Source organism: Sander lucioperca, chromosome 6 (genome assembly GCF_008315115.2).
Source record: "Sander lucioperca isolate FBNREF2018 chromosome 6, SLUC_FBN_1.2, whole genome shotgun sequence".
NCBI lineage: Eukaryota > Metazoa > Chordata > Actinopteri > Perciformes > Percidae > Sander > Sander lucioperca.
The window spans coordinates 41,290,682-41,305,503 of record NC_050178.1 but is presented as its reverse complement, the minus strand read 5'-3'; the positions used below and the strand labels follow the sequence as shown (position 1 = coordinate 41,305,503).

The following is a 14,822-nucleotide window of genomic DNA, read 5'->3' as shown; positions in this document are numbered from 1 at the left end:
ATTGCTTTCTCTGTTTATTTTAGAAAACAAATCCCTTTTTAGGGATAAAGCACCTGGTGGGGCTACTTAATGGAATGGCTTCAGCTCTACGCAAATAAACAGCTTGCATTTTGGTGTGAGATTAGGAGAGGAAGAGTGAGTGAGGGAGTGAGGGAGGGAGGGAGGGGGAGAGAGAGAGAGAGAGAGAGAGAGAGAGAGAGAGAGAGAGAGAGAGAGAGAGAGAGAGAGAGAGAGAGAGAGAGAGAGAGACCAAACAAAGAAAGTCAACATGTGGAGAGGACAGAAGTGGAGAAGTTGCACGTCTACTTCCAACTATAGTTGACTGTATGTATTGTATGTCTATAGAAATGCATGTGGACAATATTGGCACGTTGTACTGATCCTGGGTAAGACGTCATGCTGAGGTAAAACTTTTTTTTAATATAGTCGACCAGTGAATCACCAGTAGGATATTATTGAAAAGGGTTGGAAAATATCAGTCTTTGTTTCCACACTTGCACGTACAAAACATGTGTTTATGCCTTATCTTAACCTGGAAAGGAAAGATAGCGTGGTAACCAGAGCCAAAGAAAAGGGAATGAACAGGGAGGAGAACAAGTAACCAGTGAAACATTAAGCAGAATAAGGGCTACATTTTTCTGAAATAGCTCAACATGCTATTGAAATGATTGAGATATGGAGCCTTTTAAACCAAGCACGTCAAATAGTTATTTCATTCAACCATTAGTTTTCCCACTGCTCCGATTCACATTGTATATGGTTAAGAATTAGGTCCCCACTCATTCTCTTGTTGAATTTGTCTGGCTAATGTTAACCTATTCGAAATACTGAATCAGAATTAAGCAGCTAAGTGACATTTTTTTGTTGAGGCTACGTTCACATTATCGGATATATCAGTATTCTGTATAGAAAAATTACATCGTCCACAGTCAACCAAATCAAATAATCCGATATTAAAATCTTTAACGTATCGAAAGTCTGTACTGAATGGCCAATCATAAATAATATAAATATAAAAATAATACTTATTGTTACTAACAAATATTTCCCGCACTTGTCACACCAGAAATTGACACTTCTTCTAGAAGCTTGATGACGGAGGGATTACTTGCAAGGCTACACTAGCCTGTACTCTTCACACACTAGCCCGCCAGGCTAGCACTAGCATAGTCGCGCTTTGCCAGACCTTCCTCCACAGCGCCACTGAGGAGGGTCTGGCTAGTCCACACAGCATTCCGGGATGGGAGAAAAACGTGCTCTGGTTTATTGGCATTTCTTTAAACCAATCACAATCATCTTGGGCGGTGCTAAGCACAGGGCAGAGCCACTGTGCTGCTGCAAAATAGCCTCGGGAAGGAACTTGTTTTGGTGGAACGTGTGTACGTTCAAAAGTTGTTTTAGTTGTGCAACAGAAAACTCCGATTGGACAGATAGTCTAGCTAGCTGTCTGGATTTACCCTGCAGAGATCTGAGAAAAGGTTGACCATAGTCCTCATAAATCCACCGGAGTTTAAAATTCCAACACAAAGAAAGCCTAAGGTAATGGACATCCAGCTGAAAAGAGTGAGATCCGGTGGAATTTCTGGCGGCAATGAAGCAATCCCAGATGTCGTGGATATAGACTAGCACTAGCACGTCCTTCTATTTTCTCTGTTTTGGGCCTTTTTTCTCCCCTGGCATTTTGTTCTCTGGATTGTACGTTGTTTTAATCAATAAAGAGTCATGGAAGGAGGATAATAAAACAAAAGTTACTTTTCATTAAATAAGATTCAGGCAGTAGCCTACAGACCTACAACACACGACCACATTGGTTTTACTCAAGACCAGGGTGGTGTTGTGTTGCAATGCGTGCGCATGTGCATGATAGTGTTACATTGCCTCTTAGCGAAGGGCTTTTATTATGAAAGTTAAGAACGGAAGGGTTGAAGCTGTAATGCGTTGACATTAAGAGTTTGCTGCCTTGGTTCAGACTACGGAGCCTCTGTATATAATAATCTTATTATTTATTATAAATTATTATTGTTTTTCAAGTATAGGCACAACTCATAACCCTCGGCTACAGTAGTGTATCGGTCTTTATTTCAAAATGTATTTTAAAATTGTAATCCTGCTAATCCCATTTCTACTAAATGTGTCGATGAACTGATTATGTCTGTTTTTTCTGTAATTTAACGGAATACAGTAACGTTTTTGTATTCTAATTACAGTACGAATGCTGTTCCGTGTATTCCAGTACTCCCCGAGCCTGAACACCACTAAGAAGTGTCAAGTGATGATGGCTCGGACTTTCCGCTCTCTGTTCTCTTAAAGACGGTTTGCTATTGGCTATATACTGTATATTTGGTGCAGATTCCGTTGTCAAAGTTCACCAAAGTAGAATTGAATGTAAAAAAATTGGATGTGGATTAACCTTGCCCCGTTGCAATAATTTGATTTGGCCGAGAAAGTTTGTCAGTTTTAAATGCTTGTATGACTGGGCCATAAATCATAACTTTCGATTGTATTTTACTCAGGTCAAGTTGTTGTTCAAGTGGCAGTTATTGCTGGGATAAAAAAAAAAAAAATTAAATGATACTCACCTTCATGTTCTGCACCCTCTTAATCTCAATGATCACTTGTATTGTGTTTCAGTATAGCCAAAAACAATATTTCCATATTTGTCTGTGAAGTATAAAATAGGGATTTTATGAACGCAAGACCATTGATTGAACCACTGTTGAGTGGTTTTAAACAGTACAGCTTGCATCTGTGCAAGATGGTGAATTAATGTGGAGGGAAGGCCAAACTGGAGAGGAAACAAAAGCATCCTCAAATGTAGCTGCCTTAGTGTGGACAAGGCCCGGGGGTGGAAACCGAAAGCTGGAGGCTATTTCTAACCAAATGTGGGTTTATTTATGTAATCAAATGAAAAAGGTGGAGGCATTTTTTAAACTTATATTTATTTACAGTTTTTTCTTTTTCTCTGGTTTTAGTCTTGGCTCCTGGGTTGTTTTCCTAAACAAAGTCTCTCTGGCTGGCTAGAAAAAGGAACAGGGGTGATCAGTGCACTGAAAACAGGAATGACAAACACCATTAGCTGAAAAATTTCCATCTCATTGCAACTATGTTATTGTTTACTTTACCATACACGTCCTAATATGGTTACCTCCCTGTCAAAGCGGGCCAGAGCAGAGCCGAGGGGCCCTCGCAGGGAGACGCTTTCAGCTGCCACTTAGACAATAAGAAACAAATGTCACAGCTCGGCAAAATAGCCTGGCTTTCACAGCCTTACAGTACTTGGCCTTCCATGCTGCTTGGCGCAGGCTCCCGTGTGATATTTATCTACTCTCCACTGTTAGATGCCCAAGTTACAATGTACCCCCACCCCTCTCTGTCTCTGCCCCCTTTCTTTTGCTCTATCTTCCCTTCTGTCTTTCTTTGTCTGTATCTCTCCATCGATCTCTGTCCCTGTCCTGGTGTTAGCTATGTGTAGGTTGACTGATGGGCCTCTGTTTGCTTGTGTTAAGTTATTTATCAGGGGGTGGGGTGATGTGTTTGGAGTGGCTTCTGCCCTCCTCACTGTGGCCGAGCGGAGGCCAGTTCAGCTGCAGGTCACGCCCCGGCTCGAAGCCGGCTCTGCGTTTGAACTGGAAACATCTTGGCGACCCTTAGAGACCCTGTATGATACTTGGATGAAATCACAACCACACAAACTCAGAAAATGTATTCTGCAGAGTAAATAGGGTAGATGCTAAATCGCATCTGCTAGACTGGTCGTCGTGGTTAGGTTTAGGCATGAGGAGTGGGGATTGGTTAGGGTAAGAACACCAGGGCAAGGCAATCGGAGGCAGAAAAAGGCGAGCCATGAGGCACGTCCTTTGACGTCGATACGTCTGGCAGATCCGATCTAGCATCTACTGAGGAAATGTGGCATTCTGGAGACAGTGGCTGTTTAATTTGAATTGTTCTGAAGTTTGCTGAAGCCTCATTTGTTGTTGTTATGTGTGCAAATGTGTTATTTCTCATTGCAGATTGAATAAAGTATAAGGATCGACCGATACTGGTTTTTAAAGGCCGATACCGATTATTAGAAGATAATGAAACCGATAACCGATATTTGGAACCGATGTGCATTTACAGTGAAAATGAAAATCTTTAAGTCAAAATTGAGATTTTGGAATGTTACAAACTCCAACACAAAATAAATAAATAAAATAAATGAAATGCTTTGAGCAATTATTTAATAAATTCGAAACTTTAACATAATACCTAGTAAAAGATAGTCAGATAGTGTCGTGGGCGCGACATTAAGACATCAGACTCAGCGGTGAATGAAACTGAAGCATAGGGACAGACACAGAGCTGTAGCGGAGCCAAAGTAGTGCACTTTTTTAATGAATTATTAATAATTATAATAATTCAAATTAATTATCTTTATCTGCAAATAAAACGGCGATACAGGTAATCTGCAGACTGCCAAAAAACGGCCCGATAATCGTCCAGGGCCGATAATCGATCGATCTATTTTTTTTGTTTTGTTTTGTTTTGTTTGTTTGTCTTTATTATCTATACCCTGTAAAGCGACTTTGAGTTTGTGAAAAGCGCTATATAAATTAAATTTATTATTATTATTATTATTATTATTATTATTATTATTATTATTATCCCTAGATGTAACCTATACAGTCCGGGAACATTTTCAGCAACAGTAGTTTGTTTAAAACAAGGAGAAGTGAATAGTTTTGCATGAGCGGTGATATCGGTTCAAAATCCAGATAAAATGTCATCAGAATCATAAAACTGGACGTTGCTCAAATTGCCAATCTTCTGGGATCCTCAGTGGATTGTCAGTAGGCTATTAGGCATTAGGGTCAGGCTACCTCACCACAGGTTAGTCTGACAGGAGGTGGAAATAGGCTTCTTTCAGATGCATGGGCTTTCTCTTCCCCTGTTGGTGGAGGATGATGGCAGCCTCACCTCAATCCTAAAATCCTCACGTTTATGATATTTGCCCAGTATTATCTGTGCCTGTGGATGAATGGGAGGACAGAGCATGAGGAATGTAGAAGGTCAGGCTGCGTGATTTACACAGTACAGAGCCAGAGAATCCTTGGGAAAATACTTGGGCCGGGATCAAACAGACATCATGTGATATGTTCTTAACACTGACCTTTAAATTCATGCATTTTACTGCTACCCTTTGGCAAATGATGCACTACATGTAACACTATTTGTATTGAATTTTGAAAATAACTGCACGTTAAAGAAAGCATTATGGACATTTATTTGCAAAAGAATGCCGCCTTGTGCAACAGAGCTTGTTTTGTGCTTCTGACATTTTTTGTATCTTCATAATGCCAGTATTTTGAATATGCACGGACATGCATCGTAAAACAAGCCACTTTTTCTGAATTCCTGGAAAAGATTTGAGATCCAGGTTTTCATTTTATTGCCAAAAGGCCAGTGTCTAAATACTTATTCAGAGTCCCGGTGACTTTGATGTTTTTGACGCGTTCACGTAAATAATTGGTCAAATAATTAGTTGTAAGTTGACATTTTTTAACTAACAATTATAACATTCAGTTATGTCATAATTTAGTTCCATAGTTCAAATGGACATACGGTTCATTATTTCTTCAGTATTTGTTCAGGCCTGCCTATAATTTCCACCCCATTGCAGTTATATTTTGTTGATAAGCTAATGGCACAGACCTTTTTTTTTCGTCGTTTTTATCTGAGCGGAAAGACTATAACCTCTTTGAAGTTAATGAACTTTGTGAAAGGGTTGTTTACTGGCTTCAAGGTCAGTTTCTGAGAAGGGCAGCAGATTTTCTTGTAAACATATTAACAGCCAAAGATGTGTAAACACTGTAAATGTATACAGGTGGGGAGGGAGCCATACTGGCATATTTTCCTGTTTTCTCTTTGTTTATCCTAACCTTTCCCATGTATGACACACGTATAAATGCTGTTGCGTGCATATGTGTTTTTTTGACTCTGAGAAATATGTTTTGACTCTTAGAAAGCATAATGATGTGCCTACCCGCAGTATAAAGCTGGGAGGGGAGAGAAGGAGAGGCTGACAGTAAGGCAAACGCAGGACTAGTGGGGGTATTAAATATGAATTAATGGAATGATGCTCAGGCACATCTCTGGGTGTAGTGTAGTGTTAAAAAATAAAATTTATGTTGCCGGCTACTAGCCGTGAAGGTGCATTTGGACTTAGTATCCTTTAATTAGAAGTGAGATATTAGCATTTCATAGGGCTTTATGCTGGGTGAGGGGATCGGCCGGCCACCGCGCCTTCATTACCCAGCTTCTCTGTGTAATGAGTGCCATCATTAGCTGATGGAGTGGATTTGCCCTAGCTCTACCTTGAAAGGCACATCTCTTACATACTTGCAAGGAATAAGGCCTTTTAATGGATTTCTTAATGAATAAAATAACATGCCACTTCTTAAAATTTTTACGAGTGCATTTCTGATGATTTCTGCTGCCTTTTTCCTTTTTTTTGTTAATTAATAGCAAAATACTAGTGATAATAGTGAAAAGTGGAACACAAAGGTATTCACGGGGCTCGGTGGTAGTATGACTGACATTTAGCACACCGAAAAAATCAACTTCACTTTTTATGTTGTGCGATCCATCATAAATTCTGAATCATACCAATAATATGTGGACGATAAAAGTGCTACATCAAAAGGGTCGACTTTCATTCATATGCACATGAAATAAGGTGTGTGTGATTTCTGTCAGAGGTCTGAGGAAGTGCTCTCTGAGCTGCAGTGCTTAAAACTCTCCAGGTTTAAAAGGAAAAAGGCAGGACAGCTATTGGATAAAACCTGAGTGCAAATTATATATGCGTCTGTGTGGGAGTGTGTGCACATTCAACAACAGTCAAGACAGTCAGAGCCGAGGTGTTTTTTGTGATATGGAAGTCTCCCTAAGCCTTCGGCTGTAGCTCCATTCTCAGAATCAGGCGTGAAGTGATTAGTATTTTATTGATGAGCTCCTGAAGTGGCAAGTGTGGGAAATTGGATCTTTGATCTCCTGGAGTTTGGGAAATATATCCTGAGAGTGTGGAGCTCTCCAGGTAAAACACTCCCATCCTACCAACATCACTACGCGCATGCACACACACACACACACACACACACACACACACACACACACACACACACACACACACACACACACACACACACACACACACACACACACACAGTTTTTGGAGGGATATTCCACCCCTTCCCCAAACACATATTTGTTTTGGATGTTTTCACTGAGAGTCTACATGGTGATTACAGATGTTCATTAACAAAATTGCGTATTTGTTTTAAACTTTAACCAATCACTTTGATATGCTAATTACAGTGTAATTTAATTTGAGCCCTGTAATGATGATGCTGTTATTATGGACATAAATGATGCAGTTAAGCTGAGAGTAATCTCATTTGCATACTGTACATGCCAGTAAATTAAGCCCTTTCCTGCATTGCTTCAGCTTTAATTTTCCAGCCCTTTTCACACAGCATCCCTCAGCCCCTGTGCCTAATAGCAGGCCAGCTTGTTTGATGTGGAGAGCCGCTTCCTCACACTAAATCTAGTCACAATATGTAATACATAAAGGCTCTCATTATAACTGTAAGTGCTCTTTTAAGAACTTGGCATTAATAAGCAGGCCAGGTTTTCATACTTTGTATTGATGCACAAAAACTGTTTTGTCCCTTGCCATAATCATCTTCAACATTTCCCTAATCTGCTACTGAGAAATAAGAACTGTCATGGTTGTGATAATGATGTGCCCTGGAATAGTTAAAGAGCCACTAATCATATTGTATATGTCATCTTCTATGTGTTGATCAGAGATATCTTCAAAGAGGTGATTGTATTTTGATATTCCTCCTTTGAAAAAAGGATGAAGGGCATTTGGACGTGTGTTTTAACTAACACATTTTCCCCTCACAAAAAAACTAATTGAAAAATATTGCCTTATTGTATGTTTAGAGCAAATAATTTGGCTTCTTTTCTTTGTACATGCTTTTTGATGTCTGTGTGAAAGAGGCACATTCCTGACAGAGGGACACGGCTGGCCTTGATAAAAGCTCCCGTGTCTTCATTAGAGAAGCAGCACCTCATGGTGTCTGATTGTCTGATGTTTGCAGTGAGAAGGTAAACATGTTTGTCATACAGGGGTGTGTTTATGCTGATCAAACATGTGGGATAGGCCGTGGTGAATGTTAAGGACTTTGGCTCTGCACAGGGTTCATCAGCTCTGTGGACACACAGCCTTACGATGGTCTAAACCTGCCCTTACATCCCCATCCGACTCCCCTTTTGCGTTTTGAAGGTGGGCTAGGATGGTGGTTTATGGACTTTAACACTGACAATACAATTGCCCTTGACTGAGAATGCTCCTCCATTTTGTACCATAAAGAATATTATTTTTCTGCCAGCCAATTTTCTCTGTTAGTCTCTAATTGGCTACATAAATCTCGGCCGTTGAGGGTGAGAAATGTTGCAGTGTCACACAGTGTAATCTTCACCCTTATTTACCAATTCATTAAGATTCATTGATGCAGGATCGGTGAGAGGAAATGACAACATAAATCAGGCCTCCAACATAATGACCCTAATCAGTTGGGAATTGCAGAAAATGTCATGATGAACTATGTCCTTGTATTAGTGCCACTGTACATTGTCATTGTGCTGCTTTATGAGTGGGACGCATCCTCCTGAGATGGGTTTTATTTAACAAAAAAAAAAAAAAGAGTTGTTAAAACCTGATTCCATTAAAACGCAGAAATTCATGTAGGGTCTTTTGGTATTTAGCCCCTTGCCCTTTATCTTTAGTTTAACTGCTTAATGGAAGGCACAAACTCCCTTCCTTTTTAACCCTATCTGTCCTCTCTCTGGGAAGCTGGGGTTTTTAAAATAATAACATGCTTCTTAGGCTGAAATGACCCTGGTACCACAGCGAGGAAGAATTGCTTCTTCAGAAGCTGCAGGAGGGGATGATGGGTAAGACCACTCCCATATCAATCACAGTGAATCAGAAGACTTAAGGCCCTGACACACCAAGACGACCGTCGCCCTAGTTTTTGCAGTGTGTCCCGCACCGTCGCCACGTGTCGGCCTTCGTCAGCCTTTTTTTGAATTCAACATGTTGAATCGACGTAGGCTGTCGGCTAAATAGCCTATCCATCTGATTGAAAATGGTAGTGAGGAAAGGAAACAAACGACTGAGAGCGCACACAGAGGGCTCTTTTCTCATTTTTCATCTCATCTGATTAATCCAATACACATGGAGCTGTCAAAACTGGCCAAAAATGATGTTCGAATGTTCCTTGGATTCCAACGATGGGAATATCTATTTTTGCACAATATGTCCATAAGATGGCAAACGTTTGTACAACGAGGTACATAACTACTTGTGTAGGTGTATTTATTTCAGCATAAACTAACCTTAATGTTTCAGGGCTCAACGCTAACTTTTTAAAGTGGTTGCCAGGCTTGGCAACCAGGCATCAGCTTTTGGTTGCCGAAATTGACAATACGGTTGCCTGTCTATATTTGGAGCATTTAATTTCCCATGTAACTAAACCACACATTTTAATAATGAAACAATGAGAGAATGGCTTGCAATATCATTTCCCATCCCTCTCAAATAAAAAACTCACGTTTCGGATCACGGTTTTGAGTCACGGATCAGATGCACAAACAATGTTCTCATTGCTTTCGTTAAGGTGTAGAGCGAAAGCAACTTCAATGGTCGACTGGTGATACTTCGAGCAACGTTTCATGTTGTGTCGAGCCTTCTTAGTGTTTTAAAAATGTTGATTTTAATGCGATCATAGTAGTGCCCCTAGCACTCCCATTCAAAAGGCCATTTGACCGAAAAACGAAGATACGGTAAATCTTAAAATTGGCGCTTTTAACAAAAGTTTGACTCGGGTACATTCACAAAAAGACCCTAGGTTGCATTTTGGCGAGAGTTATGCTTTAATCAAGTTACTACTGTTGCTAATGGTAGGCTAACGTTACCTGCTGCCAAGTGTAACGTGTTAGTAGTGTTTACTAGCGTGACATGCAGCGATGTTTCGGTTGCCTCTAATATCTGTTTCGTTGCATCAGAGAGCAGCGCAGACATTTAAGTGGCATCGTAATGAGGCACCGAAATCCGCGTTGCTATTCTGTCCGGTAGACACCGGGCACTGGTGGCATATTAGATTTTAACATGCGCTGTTAACGTGATCAGAAAATTGCGTTGCCTGTATCTTTTCACAGCACACGTGTGTGGAAAGAGGCCGCACAATAGCTGAAATGTGTTGCACATGAATGTAGCTGTTTAAACTTCACAGAGACAACCAAATAAAACATTGACTTCTTTTGAAATAAGATTTTCCAGTTTTGTAGGTTTTGATTTTATATATATATATATATATATATATATATATATATATAAACACAAATATTGAACAGTAGTCTGTGCGGTGTGTTCCAGTGCTAATTTTTGGCCAAGACAAAGGCGACGTGGGCGGACATAAGGCGACGCCACAGTCGGCCTTCGTCGCCACTAGTTCTAGTCACCTTGGTGCGTCAGGGCCTTAACAGCAAACCAGTTCTTGTGTTACAGAAGTTTTAAGCAGTCACTGAGCACTGGCAGTTGTAAGTGAGACACTATTGAAATTAAATAGCCATTGCCCTCCCATGCCATTATTTGTTTGTAAAGGTTAATGATTGTGTCTGGAAAATCAATAGCTTAACTTAATCTCTGTGTGAGTAACTTTAAAGAAAAGAGGTGGGAGACCTGTGGTGTGTTTTTGTCGGTAGAGAGACGTTTAACAGTGCTAAGAATCATTTAAATAGCAGGGGTTAGGCCAGACCCCACCGTTTCTTCCAGTTATTATGCATGGTACTGAGAGAGGAATCATAATAAATGCATCTACCACACTTGATGACTTACTCAACAGTAATTAGTGGCTTATTTTGTGTGTGTAGAGCGGTGGTGTACCACAAGTCTATCTTGGTGATTTAACAGAAGTGCAAAGCTTTTCCTAAAAATGATTAGGCTACATGTTGTCAGCTCACAGAGGAAGTATGTACTCCAGTGAGTTGACAGCAGCTCTAATAATATTGTCCTCTCTTTGCGTAGGTACGCAATATTAATTAGACAAGTTCGTTAAGGCTAACCTTGGTTTTCCCTAGGAAAATGCATCTGACACATTTCCTCTCCACAAGTTTGCATTTCTATACCCACGGGAACCGCCCTTATATGATTTCTAGTAAAAAAAAATGATTAAAAATATATGACACACTTTAAGTAATGTTAAAACAATAAGTGCTTTTGCAGATCCCATAGGATGCAGATAGATTGAATTTGTGTTTTTCTTTGGGTATGCATGTTTGACAGGTCTAATTGGTAAGATGAGCTTGAGGGAAGTAATGCCTGCATTGAGCCTGTGGTCAGAAAGAAAGGCCCTATGTCTCCTGGTGTCTGTCCTCTCGCTGTAGTGTTAATGGGCATGAGCCACATGTGAGCGAGATTGTCAAAGTCAAGTGAAGGAGAGTTTCTGAGAAAACCACTCCTAAAAGAGGCTCCACATCCCAGAATTACTATTCCATTCATGTACAACCAGATTTAAACTCATTAGACTTCTCTATTTACTTAGTCTCTATCGGCCCTAGTTGTACTAAAAATACCATGGCCTGCCTTACTTTGGCACATTCCGTCATTGTCTGTGCACAGCAGGCCTTTACACCAATGTGTTTCAAGTTTGGCTCCATGCAAAGAAGACAAACTGGTTTGTGTATTTTCTGAAATTATGGATCTACTCAGCTTCACCACCGGAGTCTGCCTTCTAGTAGCCTTCTTTTTGTTAATTTATCTGAGCTTGTAGCGTGATAATAGGTTGATATCCACATGCTTGGATGTCGAGCCTCTTTCCACTGCTCGTGGTGCAGTAATAGGTTTGGATCTAGATTTCATGCTTGAGAATCCTATCACAGTCGTCCCAATATGTTATAAATATGTGTTTGGCACCCTTGCTCATATTTTATGCCTGCCTTACGTGGGATTAACTGTTTTTTTAGAGATTAAATGAAATCAGTAGGGGAAGTGGAGACAGAAAACTATGGATTCTGGGTAGGGGCGCCCCATTGGATGGATTTAGCTCAGCAGATGGAAAGTTGTTGTATTCATGAAAAAGTCATGGCCAAGGTGACGTGCAGCTTGAATGTCCCAACACTGCATTACCTACCTTGTCTTTTGTAATCACTACTTATTTGTACTGTTTGATGTAGCAGATGGAGTAACTCGTGATCTGTTGAAATCACACATAAATGAAGTAAACAAAGATATGCACTTTGATTTATGATAGATAACATCTTTGTCCGTTCAATCCCAAACCCTATCCTTTTTGTTGTTGTTGTTTTTTTCACTCCGTACCCTGATGTTGTGAGCACCAGCTCTCGGAGCTCTCAGACATCCTTTGTTTTTTCCACAAACCCAGTTACTGAATGATTGAACAAGGTAAATGTTTAACATGTTTTTACAAGTTTCTCGCTGCGCTGTTGTGAAGAGCCACTGTTTGTTGGGTCTGGAAGAAACACTTGGTTGCTTTGCTTGACAATGTGTTTCCATAGGAGACCACCGCGCCGGCTGCCCACCCCGGCGTCGCCCATCTTGTTCTCATTCACGGTGGCTCGCTAGCAGCTGCAACACACCAGCTTTATGCGTCCTCAAATGTCAGAAGAATGACTTTTTGTTTATCTTGACTTCTGCCTTGCTGTTTATTCTAGCCCAAGCTGCATTTGCAACGGCCTTGATTCCCTAAAGCCACCCCCTCCCCTCCCTTCCCAGAACCTGTTTACACTATGCCTGCCCCGAGTGTCACCTAGGAAATCGGCTGATCATTCCACCTGGTTAATATTAAATGGCTCCTGCAAGGAGATGTGTTTGTTCATAAACACAAACCCCCGCCCCCCCTACACTCCTCCTGTTTACCGTAGCCATGGCAGCAATCACTTATTAAACAAACAGCTGCTTTGTTTGCCAGAATGAGTGGTCGGCTTATACCCCGTACAAGGTCTGTGAAGAACTTGGAAAGCGCTTCTGTGTCTCGTGTGGTGCAAGGATGTGGGTTTTTTGATGGAGGTACGAGTTTCAGGGGGTGGGGGTTCATACTATATTTTCACAGTAGTCTGGAGATATGCTTTGCTTATCTGTGACTTGGTTGAAGTGGCTGACAAGATTACATAGTTGTTTGGTCTGACTGTGAAGTCTCCTTCGGCAGAATATCATCCCTGCCGTTAGCTCCTCTCAGCAGAAAGCAGACTGAGAATTGTAGTCAGAGCGGCAAGTGAATCCCGATGGAGTCTTTTTGATCGATCGGTTATTCTCTTTGCAGAAGGCCCCAGTTTGCAAATAATAAGTGGAAGGAGGTGGGATTACAGTAGGGCTGGGCAATATATCGATATTATATCGTTATTAATATATGAGGCTAGATATCATCTTAAATTTTGGATATCGTAATGTCCTGATATGACACAAGTGGTGTCTTTTCCTGGTTTTAAAGGCTGCATTACAGTAAAGTGATGTAATTTTCTGAACACACCAGACTGTTCTAGCTGTTCTATTATTTGCCTTTACCCACATAGTTATTAGGGCTGCACAATTAATCGCAATTGTATCGAAATCGCAATATGGACTAATGCAATATCCAAATCTCAGGGGGGCGCAATATTTGTTAATGGCAAAACATGTGTCAAACCATTCTGAATTAAGTATTGTGGTGCTGCAGAGACATCCCAGCCTACAAATCGTATCTTACAGACTAAAGAAAAACATCTTTGTTTGGTACAGATCCTCGCAAAAATCAAACTATAATCATTTTAATTTCTTTCAATGTTAATAATTTTCAATGAAAATGAGAATAATGATACAAAAACGATCATTCCCTCCAATATCGTGAATCATATTGCAATCGCAATATCAGTCAAAATAATAGCAATTAGATATTTTCCTCATATCGTGCAGCCCTAATAGTTATTATATCAACTGATGATTATTTATCAAAAATCTCATTGTGTGCATATTTTGTGAAAGCACCAATTGTCAACCCTGCAATATCGATATCGAGGTATTTCGTCAAAAATCTGGGCATATTTGATTTTCTCCATATCGCCCAGCTCTAGGCTACAGTTTCGAAAGGTTGTTGGTATTTAGCCCAATTTCTATGTCTGTTGGAGTAGTTTGCTGGCTGTGATGATGGATTATTTAACATACAGCTTGTGTTTGTCTTTTGACTTTTCCCTAGAATCAGGAGCCAAAATACAGCCGAACATAAGACTCTTAAGAAACCTTGAGAAGCATTCTGTTGTTGTACCTTTGGTACACGCTGATGTGTTGTCTAGTCTAGCAACCAAGCCGAACCTAAACCGCTCTAAATTGAACCTCTTACCATTATCTCTCCCTTGGTGTGTCTTTATCTCCAACCCAAGAAATGTTGTGTGCTTGTGTAAACAAGGGCTGTGTGAACAGTCTGTAAATCGAAACAGGTGGCCGCTAAGCCCTTACTGTCATGAGTAGGGTTGCAAAAGGTTGGAAAATTTCTAAAGGAAGTTAAGTACATTTTGGAATTTTTCCATTTTTTTTCCATTGAAAAGCATACCTTTTAAGATTGAACCTATTTGGGGGAAAATACACATAAAAAAGCAATACTAGGCATTTTTTTTGTTAAAAGCTTGCCCATTTAATTGAATTGTAACCATGCACTGCATTCAGCAGCGCACTCTTCCTAGCCTGGTTGACACCAGACCCTTCTCAGTTGGAACTGAGAGTG

The 14,822-nt window shown here is 40.4% G+C and overlaps 1 protein-coding gene across 13 annotated transcripts in view; it reads left to right on the top strand.

The window, feature by feature from the left end:
* The window catches only part of foxp1b (forkhead box P1b), a 169,590-nt gene that overhangs the window by 61,956 nt on the left and 92,812 nt on the right, over positions 1–14,822 (top strand). Inside the window, exon 1 of one of the 13 annotated variants that reach the window (XM_036001751.1) lies at positions 6,873–7,072. The exons of the other annotated variants lie outside the window; for them this stretch is intronic. The gene's annotated coding sequence lies outside the window, so the exon portion shown is untranslated. Of the gene's footprint in view, positions 1–6,872; positions 7,073–14,822 lie in introns of those variants that run through there. 13 annotated transcript variants of the gene reach the window in all.